At 41.6% G+C, this 21,171-nt stretch overlaps 1 protein-coding gene across 14 annotated transcripts in view; it reads left to right on the forward strand.

Moving 5' to 3' along the window:
- The first annotated feature begins 1,537 nt into the window (after positions 1 to 1,537).
- The window catches only part of DTNB (dystrobrevin beta), a 238,612-nt gene continuing 218,978 nt past the window's right edge, over positions 1,538 to 21,171 (forward strand). For 12 of the 14 annotated variants that reach the window (XM_040224497.1, XM_040224500.1, XM_040224503.1 and 9 more), the window contains exon 1: positions 1,540 to 1,733. The gene's annotated coding sequence lies outside the window, so the exon portion shown is untranslated. Of the gene's footprint in view, positions 1,734 to 21,171 lie in introns of all 14 variants that reach the window. The other 2 variants (XM_040224496.1, XM_040224495.1) reach the window with 2 other exon arrangements.

The following is a 21,171-nucleotide window of genomic DNA, read 5'->3' on the forward strand; positions in this document are numbered from 1 at the left end:
ATCATTTACACATCTTTCCTCCAAAGGACAGAATCAATGTTTTATCCTTTCACTGCCTCCCACACAGTTGATGCTTAGTGAGTAGTTAAGTGAATAAACAAAGTGTCTCTTAACCCTGAGTATCTTAACATATTCAGAACATGGTTAAGACCCTGCATGCAAGTGAAAAAGTCTTCTAAGCATGCAAAACAGTCACAAAATTCATGAGTGATATTTTTTGAGGAATGTTTACTCTCCTTAACAAAGTTGGTTACCAGCACTTCCTTCACCTTAGGGGTTTAAAAATAGGAAGAGGAGAGCAGGAGGAAGAGGAGAGCAGGAGGAAAAGGATGCTCTAAAGACAGGCAGGCAGACCACAGCAGAAGGTGGCACAATCTGCTTTACTATAAGGTGCCAAAAAGCGTGAAAAACCAGACTCAAAGCACAGGGCTGTCTTAGCTTACGGATTTACATCCGCCACCAACATATCAAAAGTCCTTAAAGGACACTGCTGTTTTCAGCCTTAAATGATGTTGACAAGAATGATCCTATGGGGAGGGAGGTAGGGAGGGAGGTTCAAGAGGGAGGGAACATATGTATACCTATGGCTGATTCATGTTAATGTTTGGCAGAAACCAACACAATTCTGTAAAGCAATTATCCTTCAATTAAAAACAAGAAAAGAATGATCTTTTGAGTGCTTAAAAAAAAAAAAAAGCTTTGCTGTTCCCCATGTAGCATCATCTGTTTCACGTAATTTGGAAAGGATTCTATCAAAAAAGGATATTAAAACAAAAAGCTGATGCAGAGATGGTAAACCTCCATCGCTCTCTGTTCCTTTGCCCAAGCTGTTTACCTAAACTTTGATGTCCCTCCCTTTTTTCCCTCCTAAGACTCCTCTCTTTCTTGCTTGCAGGCTGAACACAGATGCCACCTCTTCCAGGAACCTCTCCGCATCGTCCAAGCGGAAGTAATCTCTTCCTCCTCTGAGCTCCCACAGCATCTCATAATGGCTCTGGCTTTGCATGGGTCACCAGACCTGGTTGTTTACACGGCTGCTTTTCCACTAAGTTATGCGCTCCTGGAGACCGGGGACCGTGACCGTGACGGTGTACCCACACAGCACCTGGTACAGCGTTACAGAGCTAGGCACCGAGTCGGTGCTCAGTAAACAGTTTGCTGAGTTGAATTAATTTGGAAATACCACTCAGGGCAGTGTCTCCTGCTCCAGGCGCGGATGATGAATGATTTATGGGGGTGGTTCTTCGCATTCTTTACCTTGTAGTCACGTCGGGCCGAACATCCAGATGGCGGGGTACATACCTGTGGAGTTGAAACGCATCTCCGCCGCCCGCCGTCGGCTCCCGGGAAAAGCCCGCAGGGGGCAAGTTTCCCCCGCCCTCCCGGAACCGGGCCGCAGGGGGCGGGGTTCGAAGGGAACCCGGCCCGCCGGCCCGCCCCCTCCTCGGCGAGGCGGAAGCCCCGCCTCCAGCCGCGCGCTCGCGCAGGCGGCGCGTGCCCGCCCCCAGCCCTGCGCCCTCGCGCCCTGGCGCCCTCGCACCGGGGGCGGGCTCGCTGCGCGTGCCGGGAGGGTAAGCGGCGCGAGCCGGGTGCCTGAGAACGTTCGCCGCGGGGGCGGCTCCGAGGCCTGAGCGGGCGCCGCCACCGCCACAGCCGCGGGGGCCGAGCCGGAGGAGGCGGAGGAGGTTGCAGCCGCCGGAGTCCTTCTCGACGCCCCCAGATCCGGCCGGGAAGTGAGTACGGCGAGGGTTTGCGGCCGCTGCCCCAGGCTGCGGGAGAGGAGCGCGGTGCCGGAGCCTCGCGCCCGCAAGGAGCGGGAAGGCACCGGCGCGGCGCCCGCACCCCGGCAGCCTGCGGGGGTTTGCAGGGCCGGGAGCGGCGGAGACGGCCCCCGGGAATCCGGGGCTGCTGCACCGCGCGCGCTGTGAACGGAGACCGCGCCGCGCTCCCGGCCCTGGAGGGGCGAGCGGAGAGGATGGAGCGGACTCCCCGGCCGGCGTTGCTGGCCTCTGAGCCCCGGGTCGGGTAGGGGGCTCCGGTGTTCCGATCGCGCTTTGGCTGGCGGACACGGAGCCGGGGTGCGGACGCAGGGTGATGCTGCCCGAGCCCGGCTTGGTGGAAGGAGGCTCTGCATTAGGTGTTGAAGGGGGCGAAGGAGGCAGGTCCTGGCAGAGGGCAGGTGAGGCAGGCAGGCCCTGGCAGAGGGAAGGGAATTTATTTCAGATCATCCCCAAACACTATTTCCCGAGGCGCCTAACTGTGACCCTGTGCGCCGAGGTCACCCTTTTAAGGAAAGTGTCCTGAGAGGAGGAAGGATGCAACTAACGAATGCTTGCTGTTAAATTGCTGTGCCAGGCCTTGGGATTAGGAAGACCTTCCAGCAACCTCAGCAAACAGTTTGTTGGTTAACTAACCTTGGGTAGAGAACCGTAGTCAGCACTGGGGTCACAGTTGTGTAAAGCACAACCATCATTTGCTACTTAGGTGCTGGCAGTTTGGTTGTAAAGGTTTGCGTGAGAAATACAAAGCAGCTTTGAATTTTGTCTCTTTCACTTTGTCTTCTTCCCAGTAGTATTGGGAAATTGGAGCCATAAAATTGCTTGGTTTGAGGATTAAAGCAGGAAGGTCAAGGAAGCTTGTGGGAGGTATTTGGGAGAGTTTTATAGACACTTCTGTGTAACATTTAAAGAGAGAGAAGGAAAAAAGGAAATTGGAAAGAGGAAGTTCCTTTTCTTCCCAAGCAGCAGGTATCGAACATACTGCATGAATGAATGGACCAAGCAAGGTTTTGCTCTGTTTTATGTGGAGCACTGTTGATCAACGTGATGTTAGGGATGCTGATGGACTTCCCTTGTCCCTCAAGTTTCCTCTCTCTTTTTTGCCCTGTAAGAGGTTCTTAGGTTTGGGCTAAGCAAGTGGCTAAGGTGATGGAGTTGTCGTATCTTGTGGCTGTGCTGCCACTTTCACAACCTTATTCTGTTTTGACTGCCAGGAGCTTACTCCTAGGGTCGTTGGTTCAAATCATCCCATCTTGGCCTTTCTCTCTTCTGTCACTTGAGGAAGGGGAAAATGTCTGTCTAGAGAGCATGCTTTCATTTTTATCTTGGCTCTTGCATCTTAGATCTGTGGTCAGAGAATGTGACTCTGCTCTTCCATGAGGGCTGGGACTCTGCGTTTTTTCCTGCCTTCATAGAATTTCTGGACTCTCAAGCTCCAGGCTGCTGTTTCAGTTGCCTGGGCTGCAGTGCCTGTTGGGTTACTTTGTCTGCCAAACTAAAACTTGACCTTTTATGAGTTCTGGGAGGATTTTTATCATACATCAGTGGAATTACCTTTGAAGGCGGTTGTGTAGTCAGCGTAGTGTTGGCAGGACTTTTGAGTGTCCACTATGACTGAGAGAGAAAATTTCTACTTAGGAAGTCAGATTTAAAACCAATGGAATTGGTTTAAAGCACTTACTTTATATCTTTAAATTGCTCAGGACCTATGTTTCCTTGTATAAAAATAAAATATTAATTCAAATTTGGCCTTGTGTGGTAAGCCTTGAAGAACTAAGTCAATTTCTCTTTAGTTTTAGGGCGGTGCAGTTAATTAAGAGTGCCTCCATCAGGTGTCTACTAGTTCTTATCTTGGGGTACCTCAGTGCTGTACTTTAGGATGCCTTGTTCTCCGTTTTCTCAGAAATATTGTATTTTATTTATTTATATACTTAGTTTACATTTAGAAGTAGAAGTGTTTGTTGCTCAGTCATGTCTGACTCTTTGCGACCCCATGGACTGTAGCCTGCCAGGCTCCTCTGTCCATGGAATTCTCCAGGCAAGATTACTGGAGTGGATTGCCATTTATTTCTAAATCACCTTTATTGATGTTTGCACAGATGTCCTGTGCAGAGTTGGTGGAGTTTGAAAAATGTATATACAAATCTTCCTCAGCTTCTGATGGGGTTATGTCTGATAAACCCACTGTAAATTGAAAGTACAGTAGGTTAAAAATGCATTTAATACACCCCGTCTGCCAAACATCATAGCTTAAGCTAGCCTACCTTAAACATGCTCAGAACACTTACATTAACCTACAGTTGAGCAAAATCATCTAAGACACAATGCCTGTGTTATAAGAAAGTTGAATGTTTCATGTAATTTACTGAAACTGTACTGAAAGTGAAAAGCAGAGTGGTTTTAAGTGTCTCAGCTGTTTATCCTGGTGATCTTGTGGCTCACCAGGAGCTGTGGGTCACTGCCACTGCCCAGTGTCACGAGTATCGTACTGCATATTGCTAGCCAGGGAAAGGGCCAAAATTCAGATTTGAAGCAGTTTCACTGAATGCGCTATTGCTTTTGCAGCATGGTGAAGTCAAAAATCATAAGTCAAATGATTGTAAGTTGGGGACTGTCTACTTTTGTAACCACTATGCCAACAAAGATAAAGAAATTTACATCACTCCAGAAACTCTCTCATGCTGGTTTGCAATACCCTCATTTCCTCTTACTTTATTTATTTCTAGTTATACAAGCATCAGGGCTGTGGCATTGGTGCAGGAAGTATACTGCCGGGTTTTAGGGGTTGCCATTCACACAGGAATCCCTGTGGGTGGCAGTTCCTGGGGTTTCATCCTGCAGCCTGGAACTGTGTCCTGCAGCTGTGCAAATGGCTCATGAATGCGCACTTTCTCATAAAAGGCTCAAACAGTACATACAGAAGAAAACCCCCCCTTGACCCACTCTCTCTCTTCTCCACTGAAACTGCAGTCAGCAGTTTGTTGTGATCCTTCCAGACCTTTCCCTATGTATTATCATCTACATATAGGTAATAAAAATAGGTTCCCCCCCCATCCACATTAATGACATGATACTGTACACACTGGTCTGCAACATTCTAACAGAATGCCTGAGATCTTTCCATGATGGAACACAAAGATCTACCTGATTCCTCTTGATTCCTATACAATCCCATATGTAGTATGTATTGTACAATAGTTTATTTAATCCTCTGCTCGTTAATGGCCATTACAGCCTGTTTGCCATTTTACACATTGCTGTAGTGAGTGAAAAAGAGAATTTCTGGGTCAGAGGAGTATATGCTTTAAATTAGTTGATGGAGATTTAACCATGTTGCCACGTGAAGCTCTGGTTCATTTATTTTTAAATGCTGAGTAGTGTTCAGTTGTAGACTTAAGTCACTGTTTCTGTGTCCTTTGCTCGCTGTGGGACAGTTAGGTTACTTTGGATACTAATTCATAGGTGGACTTACGTGCTCCCAGTGCGTCCTGCCAGTCAGAGGCTTGTTAACAATGTCTTCCGTTGTTTACGAGTTTTACATTTTAATTTGTTTATGAAAAAATTTCCATTAAATAAAAATAAAAGTTTGTTTCCCTGTCTAGTTTAAGTAATTTTCTCTGCCCCAGGGTATGAATTAGATATATCTGTATTTTCTTCTAAAATAAAAAAAAAAGGTTTTGCTTTCTGTGTGGTGTTCCTATATGGAATAATGGAATGATATGATTTTTTTTTTCAATTTGGATAACCACTTTTTCAACACTTTTTCTCATTTTTATTTTTTTAAATTATTTATTTAGCTGTGCCAGGTCTTAGTTGTGACATGTGCGATCTAGATCCCTGACCAGGGATTGAACCCAGGCCCCTTACATTGGGAGTGCCGAGTCTTAGCCACTGGACCACCAGGGAAGTTACTCTGATATTTTTTGTTTTTATTGTGGTAAAATATGCATAACATAAAATTTACTATTTTCATCATTGTTAATTGTACAGTTCTGTGGCATTAAGTATATTTACATTGTTGTATAACCATCACTCTCCATTTACAGAATAGATTTCCATTTCCATTTTTATCTTTCCCAACTGAAACTCTGTATCCATTAAACACTAACTTCCCATTCTTTTCTCCCTCCAGCCCCTGGCAACTGCCATTCTGCTTTTTGTCTCTGTGAACTTGACTACTAGAGGTACTTCACATAACTGAAATCATACAACATTTTTTACTATATTTGTGACAACTGGTAGATAAATATGATACATTATTATTAACCTAAGTTCATTTTTATACTAGAGTTCTGCTCTTTTGTGTAGTGCAGTTCTCTGTGGTTTGACAAATGCAAAATGTTATCATGTGACGTTTCATGAAATATTGTAGTATCACACAGAATAATTTCACTGCCCCCAAATCCCCTGTATTCCACTCATTCATTCCTGCTTGCCTTCTTCTGAGCTTCTGGTAGCCACTGATCATTTCACTGTGTCTTTAGTTTTGTCTTTTTCAGAATGTCATATAGCTTGGATGATATAGCCTTTCAGACTGGTCTCTTTCACTTAGCATTATGCTTTTAAGTTTCCTCTGTGTCTTTTCTTGGCTTGATAGCTTCTTTCTTTTTATTGCTGAATAATAATTCATTGTATGAAAAGTACCACAGTTTTGTTTATCCATTCATCTGTTGAGGGATATGTTGGCTACTTCTAGCTTTTGGCAGTTATGAATAAAGCTTCTATAAATATTAAAGTGCAGGTTTTTGTGTGGACATAGGTTTTCCGCTTTCTTGAGTAAATACCTAGAAGCATGATTGCTGGATGGTATGTTTAGCTTTGTAAGAAACTGCCTGTCTTCCAAAGTGGCTGTCCAGTTTTGCACTCCCAATAATTTAAAAAGCATATATCCTTGCACCCTAAATGTACTTTAAAAAATAAGTCTTTGTCAGACAGTTCTGTAAAATTAAACTTCATCTGGTGTAGATTTATATTCTCATTGTTGCTTTTATGGGCTGTCTTTCTTAGCATTATATTTCTATATGTTTTGAAGTTTTGATTTGCAGACTGAAAAAAAAAAAAGAGGAAGAGAACTGCTGATTTTGTTTCTCTTAGTTCTGTGGTCACCCTTCTCTGGTGATATTTCAAGTGCTTCCATTGATTGACTGGACTCTGGCCAAGAAATCAGATCTGGTAATGGTCAGAGTCCTGCTCTTTGAGGTAATTTGGGCTATTTTAGATCCACTCACAGTGTGTGTAAGTGTCTTGGTTCAACTCCTGGTCGTGAGGCTGTGTTTTTATCTTCTCGCCTTTCAGAGCCCAGAGTGCCATATAAGCCATAGTTCTAGGCAGAGACTGACAGTGATATTTTTTAGCTTCCTTTGAGCTCTAGCCTCATCCTTGACTTTGAACAGTGAATCTGGCTCAAGTGTCCCCTGTCTCTGCAGCTCCTTGGCTCTGTGTCACTGTGGCCTTGCAGGAAGTCTACACTTGTTCCAGACTCAAAAGTCCAGCAAACCTGGAGCTTTGGTCCGGCTCACAGTTTCGTGTATCTGTTCTGTTTCTGCTCCAGGTGGAGGCTTATCTTGTTTTTGAGCCTTTTTAGTAGCTTATAAATATATTAAAAAATATCTTTTACAGTGTATTTGGAGCAAAGGGGATACAGTCAAGTGTTTATTTACTGTGCTGCTTTGACTGGAAGACTTAACTGATCAGGCGTCTTACTAAGCTTTATACCACTTATCTTGTTTTTTGTGTTATTGCAATGCCTAGACCCTCCAGAGCAAAAGTTGAATAGGAAAAGTTGAATGCCCAGTGATAACGGGCATTTTAGTCTTTTTCCTGAATGGAAATGCTTCCAGTGTTTCACTATTAGATATGATACTTACTAAAGGTTTCTGGTAGATGTCTTTTGTCAATTTAAGGAAGTTTCCTTCTAGGTTTATATTTTTATTGGGTATTGAGTTTTATTGAGGGCTTTTTTGGCATTTGTTGAAATTATCATTGTTTTCTCTTTGGTGTGTTAACAGTAGGACAGACCTTTCTGAGTTGTAGATAACTGAGAGAAACAGATAAATTGTATGATTTACTTGTTAATGCATTTTTAACATTAAATGAACTTTTAAAGAAAATACATTTTGATCTTGAGTTTTTATGTATTAACAATATTGTTATTGTTTCTAAGTCCAACTCTTTTGCAACCCAATGGACTGTAGACCACCAGGCTCCTTTGTTCATGGGATTTCCCAGGCAAGAATACTGGCATGGGTTGCCATTTCCTTTTCCTGGGGATCTTCTCAACCTAGGGATCAAGCGTGTATCTCCTGCGTTGGCATTGTTTACCACTGAGCCACCTGGGAAGCCTATTAATAATATTACATATAAGCTATACTGTATGTTATATTGCAGCATTTCAGCAATGATTAGGTTTGGACTAAATATTCCTGTAACTAAGCCTCACTATAATCAAATAGTGTACAGTAAAAAAAAATTTGTGTGTGTGTGTGTGTGGGTAACTTTTGGGACTCTCTAAGGACTTTTTTTAGCCCCTAACCATTCCAGCTTCTTCCTGGTTTCTTTTTCTAGACTCTTTAAGTTTTTTTTTTTTTTTTTTTAATCTCTGCTTGCTCTGTCTCTACTTGCTAGAGAGAGACTTTCTTCTGCAACTAATAACAACTACTGACATACAGGCTACTGTATGTCAAGAGATTTTCAAGATAATGGCTACACTTTAAACTTTACAACTGTGGAAACATCTGCAATGTTTGGATGAGGGAAAAGAGCTCAGAGAAGTTATAACTTGTTTAGGTCAGCACAGCTAATTAGTGATAGGAGTGATATTTGAACCAGGTCCAACTTTAAAGCCCATGTTCTTTCTACGTGCTGTCTCTAAACAAGACTTTTATGTTCCAAGTTCAACTTGGGCTTTGTTTTTGGCTTACCCAAATGATCCCTGAGTATGGTGATGTGACCACTTTGTGTCTCTAATGTGGTTGCCATGAAAGACTCTTCGTTTAGCCAGGTACTTTGTTGCTTTTTTACCAGTGTGATGTTTTACATGTTCTTGAGCAGTTTCTTATAGTGACTAAACCTTTTTAAACTGTGCAAACAAAAATAGAATAAATAGTATCATGATTAAGCATGTGGTCTCCCAAGTAAACTATTTTTGGACCTTGAGTTTATTTTCCTTTAACTTTTTAAATATTGTGAAATATTGGCCCTCCAAGAGGTATAGAGAATAAAAATAGTGAATACCTGTGTACGCACCACTTTTAAGAAACGAGGTTCCTTTTAAAGTTGAACCTCCACTCCTTCCCAGTTGTATTCTCCTCCCCTTCTGAGGGAACCACTGTTCTGTATTTGATGTTTTTCACTCCTGTACATATTTTCATACTTTCATTACATATGTAAATAGCCCTAAAATGTATATTATTGTTTTGCATTAAAAAACTCTCTATATTAACGGTATTAAGTATGTCTTTTTGTAGCTTTTTTTTTCTTTCAGTGTTTTGAGACCCATCCGTATGGACTATATGTTGCTCTGAAAGTGAAAGCCGCCCAGTCGTGTGCAGCTCTTTGCAACCCCTTAGATTGTGTCCATGGAATTCTCCAGACCAGACTACTGGAGTGGGTAGCCTTTCCCTTCTCGAGGGGATCTTCCCAACCCAGGGATCGAACCCAGGTCTCCCACATTGCAGACAAGTTCTTTACCAACTGAGCCACAAGGAAAGCCCGAGAACACTGGAGTAGGTAGCCTATCCCTCTCAAGAGGATTGTCCTGACCCAGGAATCGAACTGGGATCTTCTGCATTGCAGGTGGATTCTTTACCAGCTGAGCCATCAAGGAAGCCCATATGCAGCTCTAGTGGATTCATTTTCTTGGCTGTACAGGATTCTGTTATTGGGCTATATCACAGTTTATTTTTATGTTTTCCTATGGATTGATAATTTGTGCTCTGGTTTGTTTTCTTGCTGTTACAGAAAATGTTGTTTTGAATACTCTTGTCATGTCTGTGTGCACAGTGCACGTCTTTTATAGCGTGTACTTGGAGCAACCCGCTGGTATGCGTGCCATGCACATCTTCAACCTTTGTGGTAGTTGCTAGATTCCACTCTGAAGTGGTTTCCCAGTTAACATTCACGCTAGTGATGTATGACTTCTGGCCCTTCCCCGCCTTGTCAACCCTTAGTGTTTTAGACTTTATAATTTTGCAAATCTGCTGGATATACCATGCAATATTATTTTTATATTTTTTTATATTAATATTACATGTTTTTCTGATTACTGGTGAGTTTGAACATTGCTCTGTGTTTTTAATTGGCTCTTGAGTTTTCCTCTTCTGTGATTTGCTTGTTTTTATCATTTACCTGTTCTTCTGTTGTGCTAATTGTCTTTTTTCATATTGATTTCTAATTTTAAAATACATTTTTGATGCTAATATTTCACATAGATGGCTTCAAATTTCTTTTTCCAGTTTGTGGCTTTTCTTAAAAAATTTAAAAAATGTTTATTTGGCTGTGCTGGGTTTTAGTTTGGGCATGCAGACTCTTAGTTGTAGCATGTGGGATTTAGATCCATGACTCAGGATCAAACCCGGGCCTCCTGCACTGGAAGCTCAGAGTTTTAGCAATTGGACCACTAGGGATGTCCCTCTTTTAAAACTTAAAAAAAAAAAAAAAGTACCTTTTGGTGCATTAAAGTTTTAGATTTATGGTTTTAATTTGTTGTTTATAAATCTTCTCTACAGACCATAGGCTGAAAAATTATCCTAGTGTTTTCACATCTAAAAAGGTGGTATAATTGACCAGCAGTTAGGGGTTCTGGGTTTCTATCTCTGTTTATTTATTGTGAAGTACAAGTATGGCCTGAGACTAGACATTTTATTTATTTGGATGTGCAAAATATGAGACCTGGGTTAGGTTATTTCTCAGCCCTCACATTCTGATTCTCTGTTGCTTTGCTTATGGTTTTTGTAGCTGATAATTAATCATTGCTACCAACATCTTAAATGTCATTAAAAATATGAGAACTTAGAAATGAAATTAACATCCAGGATTTTGGCGTGAAGGGTGCACACTGCATTTGTGATAAAAAAGAAATACAAATAATTTGATTTAGGTTGGAACACATTTAATTGGTCTTCCTTTTTTCACTTAATTCCAAAGTCATTTGAAAAAGTAATTCTTATATATCTTTCTAAAAAAAACCAAACAAACCCTTTTCAGAGTTTTAAACTATAGTTATAGAAATAACTAACAAGGATACTTTTTTTTTGAAGTATGAATATGAATTTGACTGTGTGGATCACGACAAACTGTGAAAAATTCTTAAAGAGATGGGAATACCAGACCACCTTACCTGCCTCCTGAGAAATCTGTATACAGGTCAAGAAGCAACAGTTAGTACTGGACATGGAACAACAGATTGGTTCCAAATCAGGAAAGTAGTATGCCAAAGCGGTATATTGTCACCCTGCTTATTTAACTTAAATGTAGAGTTCATCATGCGAAATGCTGGGCTGGATGAGGCACAGGCTGGGATCAGGATTGCCAGGAGAAATAGCAGTAAACTCAGACACGCAGATGACACCACCCTTATGGCAGAAAGCAAAGGAGAACTAAAGAGCCTCTTGATGAGGGTGAAAGAGGAGAGTGAAAAAGTTGGCTTAAAACTCAACATTCAAAAAACTAAGATCATGGCATCTGGTCCCATCACTTCATGGGAAATAGATGGGGAAGCAATGGAAATAGTGACAGACTTTATTTTTGGGGGGCTCCAAAATCACTGCAGATGGTGACTGCAGCCATGAAATTAAAAGACGCTTACTCCTTGGAAGAAAAGCTATGATCAACCTAGAGAGCATATTAAAAAGCAGAGACATTACTTTGCCAACAAAGGTCCATCTAGTCAAAGCTATGGTTTTTCCAGTAGTCATGTATGGATGTGAGAGTTGGACTATAAAAAAAGTTGAGCACTGAAGAATTGATGCTTTTGAACTGTGGTGTTGTAGAAGACTCTTGAGAGTCCTTTGGATTGCAAGGAGGTCCAACCAGTCCATCCTAAAGGAAATCAGTCCTATATATTCATTGGAAGGACTGATATTGAAGCTGAAACTCCAATACTTTGGCCACCTGATGCGAAGAACTGATTCATTTGAAAAGACCCTGATGCTGGGAAAGATTGAGGGTAGGAGGAGAAGGGGACGACAGAGGATGAGATGGTTGGATGGCATCACCAACTTGATGGATGTGAGTTTGAGTAGGCTCCGGGAGTTGGTGATGGACAGGGAGGCCTGGCGTGCTGCAGTCCATGGGGTTGGAATGAGTTGGACACAACTGAGTGATTGAACTGATCTGATGAATGTGAAAACTAAAGCTTTGTATGATATTTCAAGAATGTATCCTTTATTGGTCATACGCTTTCAGTATTTCCTTACTAGGTAAGTAGTTTAGTATCTTTGCTTAGAACTAAAATTTCCTATTTATGAACTAAGCAGCCTGTGGCAGATTTTAGGAAAAACTGTGAGGTTTGTATTTAGCAGACTAAAGGTGTCTGTTTCTATTTTTTGTGCCTTACTTTTCTCCAATTTTCTTTCTTTCTTTCTTTTTTTTTTTTTTTTCTGGCTATGTCACTCGGCTTTCAGGATCTCAGTTCCCCAACCAGTGATTGAACCCTGGGCCAGGGCAGTAAAAGCCCAGAATTCTAACCACTGGACCATAGGGGAACTCCCTTGTCCCTATTTTCTTATATTCTATTTTCTGATGGCTTGGGCACACTGCCTTTCTACCTCTTTACCTCCTTTCAGTTTTGTTAAAACCCTTTCTCTATTCCACATTTAAAATATTGCAAATGACTATGACAAAGTATGTATTCTCCTTCCAACTCTATGTTTTTATACTTTTAAATAAATCAGAACTATCCGTTAAGAAAAAGAGGTCGTTAAGAAAAAGAGGTCTTGTCAATAGAATTCTAGCCTAGGCATCATTCAAAAGGGTAGTTACATAATAACATTAATAACAATCATAATGATAGTAATAGCAGCTAACATTTATTAGGCTTTTATTTTGTGCCAGGCATTGTGCTAAATGCTTTGCATTATTTATTTTAACAGTTACTGTAGGGAATTCCTGGTTAGGATCCCATACTTCCACTGTAGGGTGTCAGGGTTTGGTCAGGTTGGTTCAAGTGGTAGGGAATCTGTCTGCAATGCAGGAGCCTCAGGAGACACAGATTCAAGGCCTGGGTTGGACGATCCCCTGAAGGAGGAAATGGCAACTCATTCTAGTATTCTTGCCTGGAAAATTTTATGGACAGAGGAGCCTGGTGGGCTACAGCCCCTGGGATCACAAAGAGTCAGATAGGACTGAGCGCATACACAGAGGTAATGAGGATCCCACAAGCCACCAGGCAGTGCCACAAACAAACAAACAGTTACGATAGCCCTGAGAAGTGATATTTGCTATTCAGAGCTCTGTGTAGTAATGGAGTGCAGTCATTGAATATTTTTTATTGAAACTTTAGAGAACTTTTTCAGATTTGTAAAATCAAACAAAAAAACCCCAGACCAAAACAAATCAAAAAACCGAATCTCTAGGGCTTCTCAAATGTTTACTTTCCCTGGCTTTTTTGGTTTTTTAAATATATATAATCTGAAAAAGAAAAGTATTTGGGGAAGAACAGTTGAGAATTTTCCTGAAATAAGCAAGGAAGTTAATTCTCTTTTAGGGAAATTTGACTAGTTCTGGTTAAGGACTTATTAGTGACAAGCTCAGCCACCTCTGACTTCTTAGTTGAAGAAGCATCCAGGGAAAAACTGACAGGAGTTTTGCGGGGAGACAGTGGACTTGCACACAAAGTTTCCATACCTAGATGCTTTGAAGCAACTGAGAACTGGAAGTTAATCGACAAAACAATCCATGGGAAGTGAAGGATATTTACACTTAGGTACATTGTAGAGACTTTCTGGAAACCTTTCTGGAGCCTGCTTTCTTTCCTTTAGTCTTTTCTGTGGAGTTTGTTAACTTCTGCCTGTGGACTTAGTGGAACGCATTGCTTCCCTGACCGGACTGATGAGGGCCCAGATGTTTTGTTGCACTGGCCTCCAGGCCGTTTCACTGAGACCTAAGGCCTGCCCAGCCCCAGGGTTTGGGCACATGTGTCTTTTCCTCAGTCCTGGAGCCCTCATGTTTGCCCTGGAGGGGGTGATATGACATAGTGGGAAGAGAACTAGAAAATTACTAGCTTTGCAGCGTTAGGCCAAGCTAACTAACCGCTTAGGCTGTAAATTTCCTCAGCTGATTCTACCATTCACATTCCTTATTTACTTCTCAGGCCTAGCACAGTCTCATCTTCTCACTCTTAGTTTTTTAAGAGTAATGTTCCCAAAGTAGGTGGTATGCAAACTGATCCTCTAGGCAGGGTATAACAAGAAAAAAAATGGGCAATCAATTTTACTGATATTTAAACCATAGGTTGACTGGAGAAGACAATGGCACCCCACTCCAGCACTCTTGCCTGGAAAATCCTATGGACGGAGGAGCCTGGTGGGCTGCAGTCCATGGGGTCACAAAGAGTTGGACACGACTGAGTGACTTCACTTTCAGTTTTCACTTTCATGCATTGGAGAAGGAAATGGCAACCCACTCCAGTGTTCTTGCCTGGAGAATCCCAGGGACGGGGGAGCCTCATGGGCTGCCGTCTACGGGGTTGCACAGAGTTGGACATGACTGAGGGGACTTAGCAGCAGCAGCAGCAACAGCAAACTATAGGTTGACACTTAACTCCACCTGTATATCTGATAATATACATCAGGTACAGAAAGTGAAGTAGCCAAGGGGAGGATTGGCGGGACACTACCACCTGGAGGGGCCGACAGTGTGAACCTCCATATTTGTTTGCTAAAATCCTGTTTGGATGTGTTACAGTTAACCTCTGTCTGGTTTAGGAGTTTTTCAGAGTGTACAGTATTATCTCACTTGCATGATATGAACCTTGCTGATTGAATAGACAAAGGGCTTAAAAAGATTCCTGCAAAGAATCTGCAGATTGAAGTTTCAGATTCAACTGAAGATTGAAGTACCAATGCAAGGACACATGAACAGCAGGAAGCAAACAGAGCTGGTACTTCTATTTATATTATGAGCTTGTTTTCAGTCAGATATAAAGTACAAAACAAATGATCGAAGCAGATGGAAGAGGAATTGGTAAAAAAAAGTACAAAAACCCTTAAAATTGTTAAAAATACTCTTTGGTATATAGGTTATATGTAACATTGAGTATATTTGTGCTTTAAGGTATTTGCTTAATGGTAGTATGAGGCTAATCTGGTCAGTTGAGATATTTTTTCAAAAAGCATTTGGAATATGAAGACAAACTTACTAAGCTTTTCTGAGGCACAATTATAGTCATATGCTAATTAATATCTTAAAATTTTATTAAGTTGATGTATTTTTATAAGTTTCTGGAGATTTCTTTAAGAGTAAACGACAGGACTTCCCTGGTGGTCCAGTGATTTAAGAATCTGCCTGCCACTGCAGGAGTTGTGGGTTCAATCCCTGGTCTGGGAAGATCCTACATGCCACAGAGCAGCTGTCTGCAACTAGTAAGCCAGCGCTCTAGAGCCCAGGAGCCACGACGACTGAAGCCTGTGTGCCTAGAGCCTGTGCTCCACAGCAAGAGAAGCCACCGCAATGAGAAGCCCACGCATTGCGACTAGAGAGCAGCCCCTGCTTGCTGCGACTAGAGAAAGCCTGTGTGCAGCAACGAAGACCCAGTGTGGCCAAAATTAATTAATTACTGTTTATAAAAAAGAGTGAGAGGAGCTACCCCACGTCCAAGGTCGGGGCGGCAGCCGAGAGGAGATACCCCGTGTCCAAGGTAATGGTATGGACCTAACACAAGCAGAAGATATTAAGAAGAGGTGGTAAGAATACACAGAAGAAATGTACAAAAAAGATCTTCATGACCCAGATAATCACAGTGGTGTGATCACTCACCTAGAGCCAGACATCCTGGAATGTGAAGTCAAGTGGGCCTTAGAAACCATCACTACGAACAAAGCTAGTGGAGGTGATGGAATTCCAGTTGAGCTGTTTCAAATCCTAAAAGATAATGCTGTGAAAGCGCTGCACTCAATATGTCAGCAAATTTGAAAAACTCAACAGTGGCCACAGGACTGGAAAAGGTCATTCCAATCCAAAAGAAAGGCAGTGGCAAAGAATGCTCAAACTACTGCACAATTGCAACTCATCTCACACGCTAGTAAAGTAATGCTCAAAATTCTCCAAGCCAGGCTTCAGCAATACGTGAACCGTGAACTTCCAGATGTTCAAGCTGGTTTTAGAAAAGGCAGAGGAACCAGAGATCAAATTGCCAGCATCCGCTGGATCATGGAAAAAGAGAGTTCCAGAAAAACACTACTGCTTGGTTGACTATGCCAAAGCCTTTGACTGTGTGGATCACAATAAACTGTGGAAAATTCTGAGAGAGATGGGAATACCAGACCACCTGACCTGCCTCTTAAAACACCTGTACTCAGGTCAGGAAGGAACAGTTAGAACTGGACATGGAACAACAGACTGGTTCCAAATATAGGAAAAGGAGTACGTCAAGGCTGTATATTGTCACCATGCTTATTTAACTTCTATGCAGAGTACATCATGAGAAACGCTGGGCTGGAGGAAGCACAAGCTGGAATCAAGATTGCCGGGATAAATATTAATAACCTCAGATATGCAGATGATACCATCCTTATGGCAGAAAATGAAGAAGAACTAAAGAGCCTCTGGATGAGGGTGAAAGAGGAGAATGAAAAAGTTGGCTTAAAGCTCCACATTCAGAAAACCAAGATCATGGCATCCAGTCTCATCACTTCATGGCAAATAGATGGGGAAACAGTGGAAACAGTGACAGACTTTATTTTTTTAGGCTCCAAAATCACTGCAGATTGTGATTGCAGCCATGAAATTAAAAGACGTGTACTCCTTGGAAGGAAAGTTGTGATCAACCTAGATAGCATATTAAAAAGCAGAGACATTACTTTGTCAACAGAGGTCCGTCTAGTCAAGGCTATGGTTTTTCCAGTAGTCATGTATGGATGTGATAGTTGGACTATAAAGAAAGCTGAGCGCTGAAGAATTGATGCTTTTGAACTGTGGTATTGGAGAAGAAAGACTCTTGAGAGTCCCTTGGACTGCAAGGAGATCCAACCAGTCCATCCTAAAGGAAATCAGACCTGGATGTTCATTGGAAGGACTGGTGCTGAAGCTGAAACTCCAGTACTTTGGCCACCTAATGCGAAGAGCTGACTCATTTGAAAAGACCCTGGTGCTGGGAAGGATTGAGGCAAAAGGAGAAGGGGGACGACAGAGGATGAGATGGTTGGCTGGCACCACTGACTTGATGGACATGAGTTTGGGTGAACTCTGGGAGTTGGTGATGGACAGGAAGGCCTGGCATGTTGTGGTTCATGCGGTCGCAAAGAGTTGGACATGTCTGAGCGACTGAGCTGAATGAACTATAAAAAAGAGTAAAAGAAAAAAAAAATCCGTGAACTTTTCTTCTTCCTGTTTTAGTAAAACTGACTGTAATAATACAAAGACAAATGAACAATTCTAATTTGGTGACAAGCTGAAAATCCATCCTTTGGTAGCAAATAATGTTTAAATACTCAGAAGAAATTGCTGAGGATTTGAAGTAATAAATATTATACCAAATTATGGAGTTTGTGAGTATTCCTGTTGGTTTGAATACAAGTTTGGAGGTTATGGTTTTTGGTAGAGTTCATTTTCATAACACATGGAGACCTGCCTCTTTACCTTCTAAAGCACTAAAGGAAAGAAAATATACCCTTATTAACTTAAAATTTTATTATGAAACAGAACATATAAAGCATAAAGAAAATACACTGCACCCAAATCAAAGCTAATAGAGTTGGTATTCCCCCCGCAGTCACATTATCCTGCTTCCATCTACCGAGGAATTTAGTTTTTCTGAATTTTTGATGCATGTTTTATGTGCACTTGTAAAGAATTTGGTTTTGTCATTATTGGATGGATTGTTTCACAAACGTCAATTAGGCCTAGTTGACTGATACTGAAGCTTAGTCCTGCCATATTCATCTTGGCTTTCTACTTGTATCCATCATAGAGGAGTGCTGAAATCTCCCAAGTAAGTGTGGGTAAGTCTGTTTTTCCTTTTCAGTTCTTTCAGTTTTTGCTTAGTGTATTTTGAGGCACTGTGGTTAGATACATAGACATTTTAGATTGTTATGTCTTATTAATGAAGTCTATATGTTATAGGCCCAACAGTACAATTTTATAGATACTGTTTTACCTATATTGCATTAAAAAGCAGTTGCTTTTTAAATCAGATAAGAGAATAAAGGAAAAGAAATAATGTAATTGTACTGTCTTTAAAACTTTTTTTTTTTTTGGGGCCACACTTCTTGGCTTGTGGGCTCTTAGTTCCCCCATCAGGGATTAAACCTATGCCCTTGGCAGCGGAAGCACAGAGTCCTAACCAATGGACTGCCAGGGAAGTCCCTAAACTGTATTTTTTTAGAAGTTTTAGATTTACTGAAAAATGAGTTCCTAAAGCATCCTGTACCCTATTTCCTCTGTTATTAGCATCTTACACTAGTGTGGTTCATTTGTTGCAGTTCATGAGCCAATGATGATATGTTATTTATTATTAACTAAAATCCATACTTTATTCAGATTTCCTTAGTGTTTACTTAAAGGCCTTTTTCAGTTCCAGAATCCCATCTCGGATACCACATTACATTTAGTTGTCCTGCCTCTTTAGACTTCTCTAGGGTGGTCAGCTTCTCAGACTTTGCTGGTCAAGTTTTTGATGAAACAAGACGGTTTTGAGGAGTGCTGGTCAGGTATTTTGTAGATTTCCTCTCAACTGAGATTTGCCTGACGTTTTCCTCGTGATTAGAAGGGTAGGAAGACCATAGAGATAAAATGCCATTTTCATCACGTCATGTCAAGTGTACCTGTTGTCCACATGGTCTATCACTGTTGACCTTGAACTTAATCCCTTGGCTGAGGTAGTGTTTCTCAAGGGTCTCCACTGTCAAGTTACTCCCCTCTTCCCCATCACCTCCTTGGAAGGAAGTCACTGTGTGCAGTTCACATTTAAGGAAGGGAGAGTTATGTTCTACCTTCTTCAGGGCAGAGTCTCTGTGTAGGTTATTTGGAACTTTGCTGCACAGAATATTGTTGATTCTTCATTTATTAATTTATCCACTCATTTGTGTTAGTATCAACTTAAAATACTATTAATACTTAATTAAATTTTGTTGCTGAATTTTTCCATAGTTGGCCATTGGGAGCTTTTTCCGTTGCCCTCTCTGTCCCTTTGATATACTCCTATCATATGGTTTTTTCCTCCCAGAACTTCTTTCTCTACTATCAATACAAGACGATCCATGCTCCTCTTGTATATTTCCTGCCTCTGGCATTTCTCTGAGGAGCCCTGCTTCCTTTTTTTTGGAGAACAGTATTATAAAACAAAATTTGGACCCTAAAGGTGCTCCTTGCTTGTGGTACTCTTGTTTCTAGGTCCTCTCAGTTGCCAGAGCGAGGACATGTATGTGCTCAGTAGCGTCCGACTCTTTGTGACCCTATGGACTTTAGCCCACCAGGCTCCTTTGTCCATGGGGATTCTCCAGGCAAGAATACTGGAGTGGGTTGCCATGCCCTTCTTCAGGGGATCTTCCCAACTCAGGAATCAAACCTGAATCTTCTGTGTCTCCTGCATTACAGGCAGGTTCTTTACCTGATGAGCCGTCAGGGAAGGAGATATATATATGTGTATACTAATGCATATACATAAACATACCTATAAACACTTTTATTTGTAACTGTATATCTATATATGAGTTCACCATGAACTCACAGTGATGCCTCCAGTTGTGGTTCATTCCATTACCACCTGGTTCATCCTGGCTTCTCATCTTGCTTATCTGTAACCTCACACGTCACCATCTGCCATCTGTTTACTTAATTGTTCAATTATGCATACATGCACCACAGTATTAGAATTGTTAGCTCATAACCCTGGGAATGGGCTTCCCAGGTGGTGCTAGTGGTAAAGAACCTGCCTGCCAATGCAAGAGACATAAGAGACGTAGATTCGATCCCTGGGTGGGGAAGGTCCCCCAGAGGAGGGCATGGCAACCCACTCTGGTATTCTTGCTTGGAGAATCCCCATGGACAGAGGAGCCTGGCAGGCTAGGTCTATAGGGTTGCAAAGAGTTGAACACAACTGAAGCGACTGAACACATAGGCATGCATGCAGCCTGTGGGAAACCAGAGTACAGTACTTACGTGTATTTTATTTTGCTTTTAGTTTTGCAGACTCCATTCACTTCCAGAGTTACTTGGGTCACTATACTTTTCTCCCTGTTCAGTGAGGCTGGTTCATTTCTTTGTAGTGCAGTTAGATTGTTTTGTCATATTCCGCATTTCATCCGGGAATCCTCTGACCTCCTAAATGATTAAAAAAAATTTTTTTTACATACATTAAGTTTCACTCTGTGTTGTGGTTTTCACAAATGTGTAGCGTCAGTGTCCACCATTACAGTATCATACAAAAGTTTTATCGTCCTAAAATTTTCACTGTGTTTTACCTATTCATTCCTCTTCCCTTTGTCCCAAATCTTTGGTAACCACTGATCATTTTATCATTTGTATAGTTTTCTTTTTTCCTAGAAGATCTTATAATTGGAACCATATAATATGTAGCCTTTTCATACTGGCTTTTTTTCACTTTGCAATGTATATTTAAGCTTCATGTCTTTTCTTGACGTGATAGTTTATTTATTATTGCTGAAAAATATCCCATTTATGAAGGTAGTAGTTGGTTTATCTATTGATTCCCCATTGAAGGGCATCTTGGTTCCTTTCAGTGGTTGGCAGTTGTGAATAAAACTGGTATGAACATTTGGGTACAGGTTTTGTGTGAATATACATTTTCCACTCAGTATTTATAGTATTTATTGGTTAAATACCTAGTGCAATCGCTGAATTGCGTAGTAAGACTGTGATTAGTTTTGTAAGCAACTGTAAATCGTCTTCCAACCAGGCTGCCTGTGCATTCCTACTGGTAGTGGACGCGAGTTCCTGTTGCTTTACGTTCTTGCCAGTTTTTTGGATTTTAGCCATCCGTATGGGTGTTTAGGGCTTCCCTGGTGGCTCAGATGGTAAAGAGTCGGCCTGCCATGTGGGAGACCCAGGTTTGATTCCTATGTTGGGAAGATTCCCTGGAGAATTCCATGGACAGAAGAGCCTGGTGAGCTACAGTTGATGGGGTCACAAAGAGTCAGACATGACTGAGCTACTAACACACACACACACACACACACACACACACACACACACACACACGAGAATTCCATGGACAGAA

Source organism: Oryx dammah, unplaced genomic scaffold (assembly GCF_014754425.2).
Source record: "Oryx dammah isolate SB20612 unplaced genomic scaffold, SCBI_Odam_1.1 HiC_scaffold_25, whole genome shotgun sequence".
Lineage (NCBI taxonomy): Eukaryota > Metazoa > Chordata > Mammalia > Artiodactyla > Bovidae > Oryx > Oryx dammah.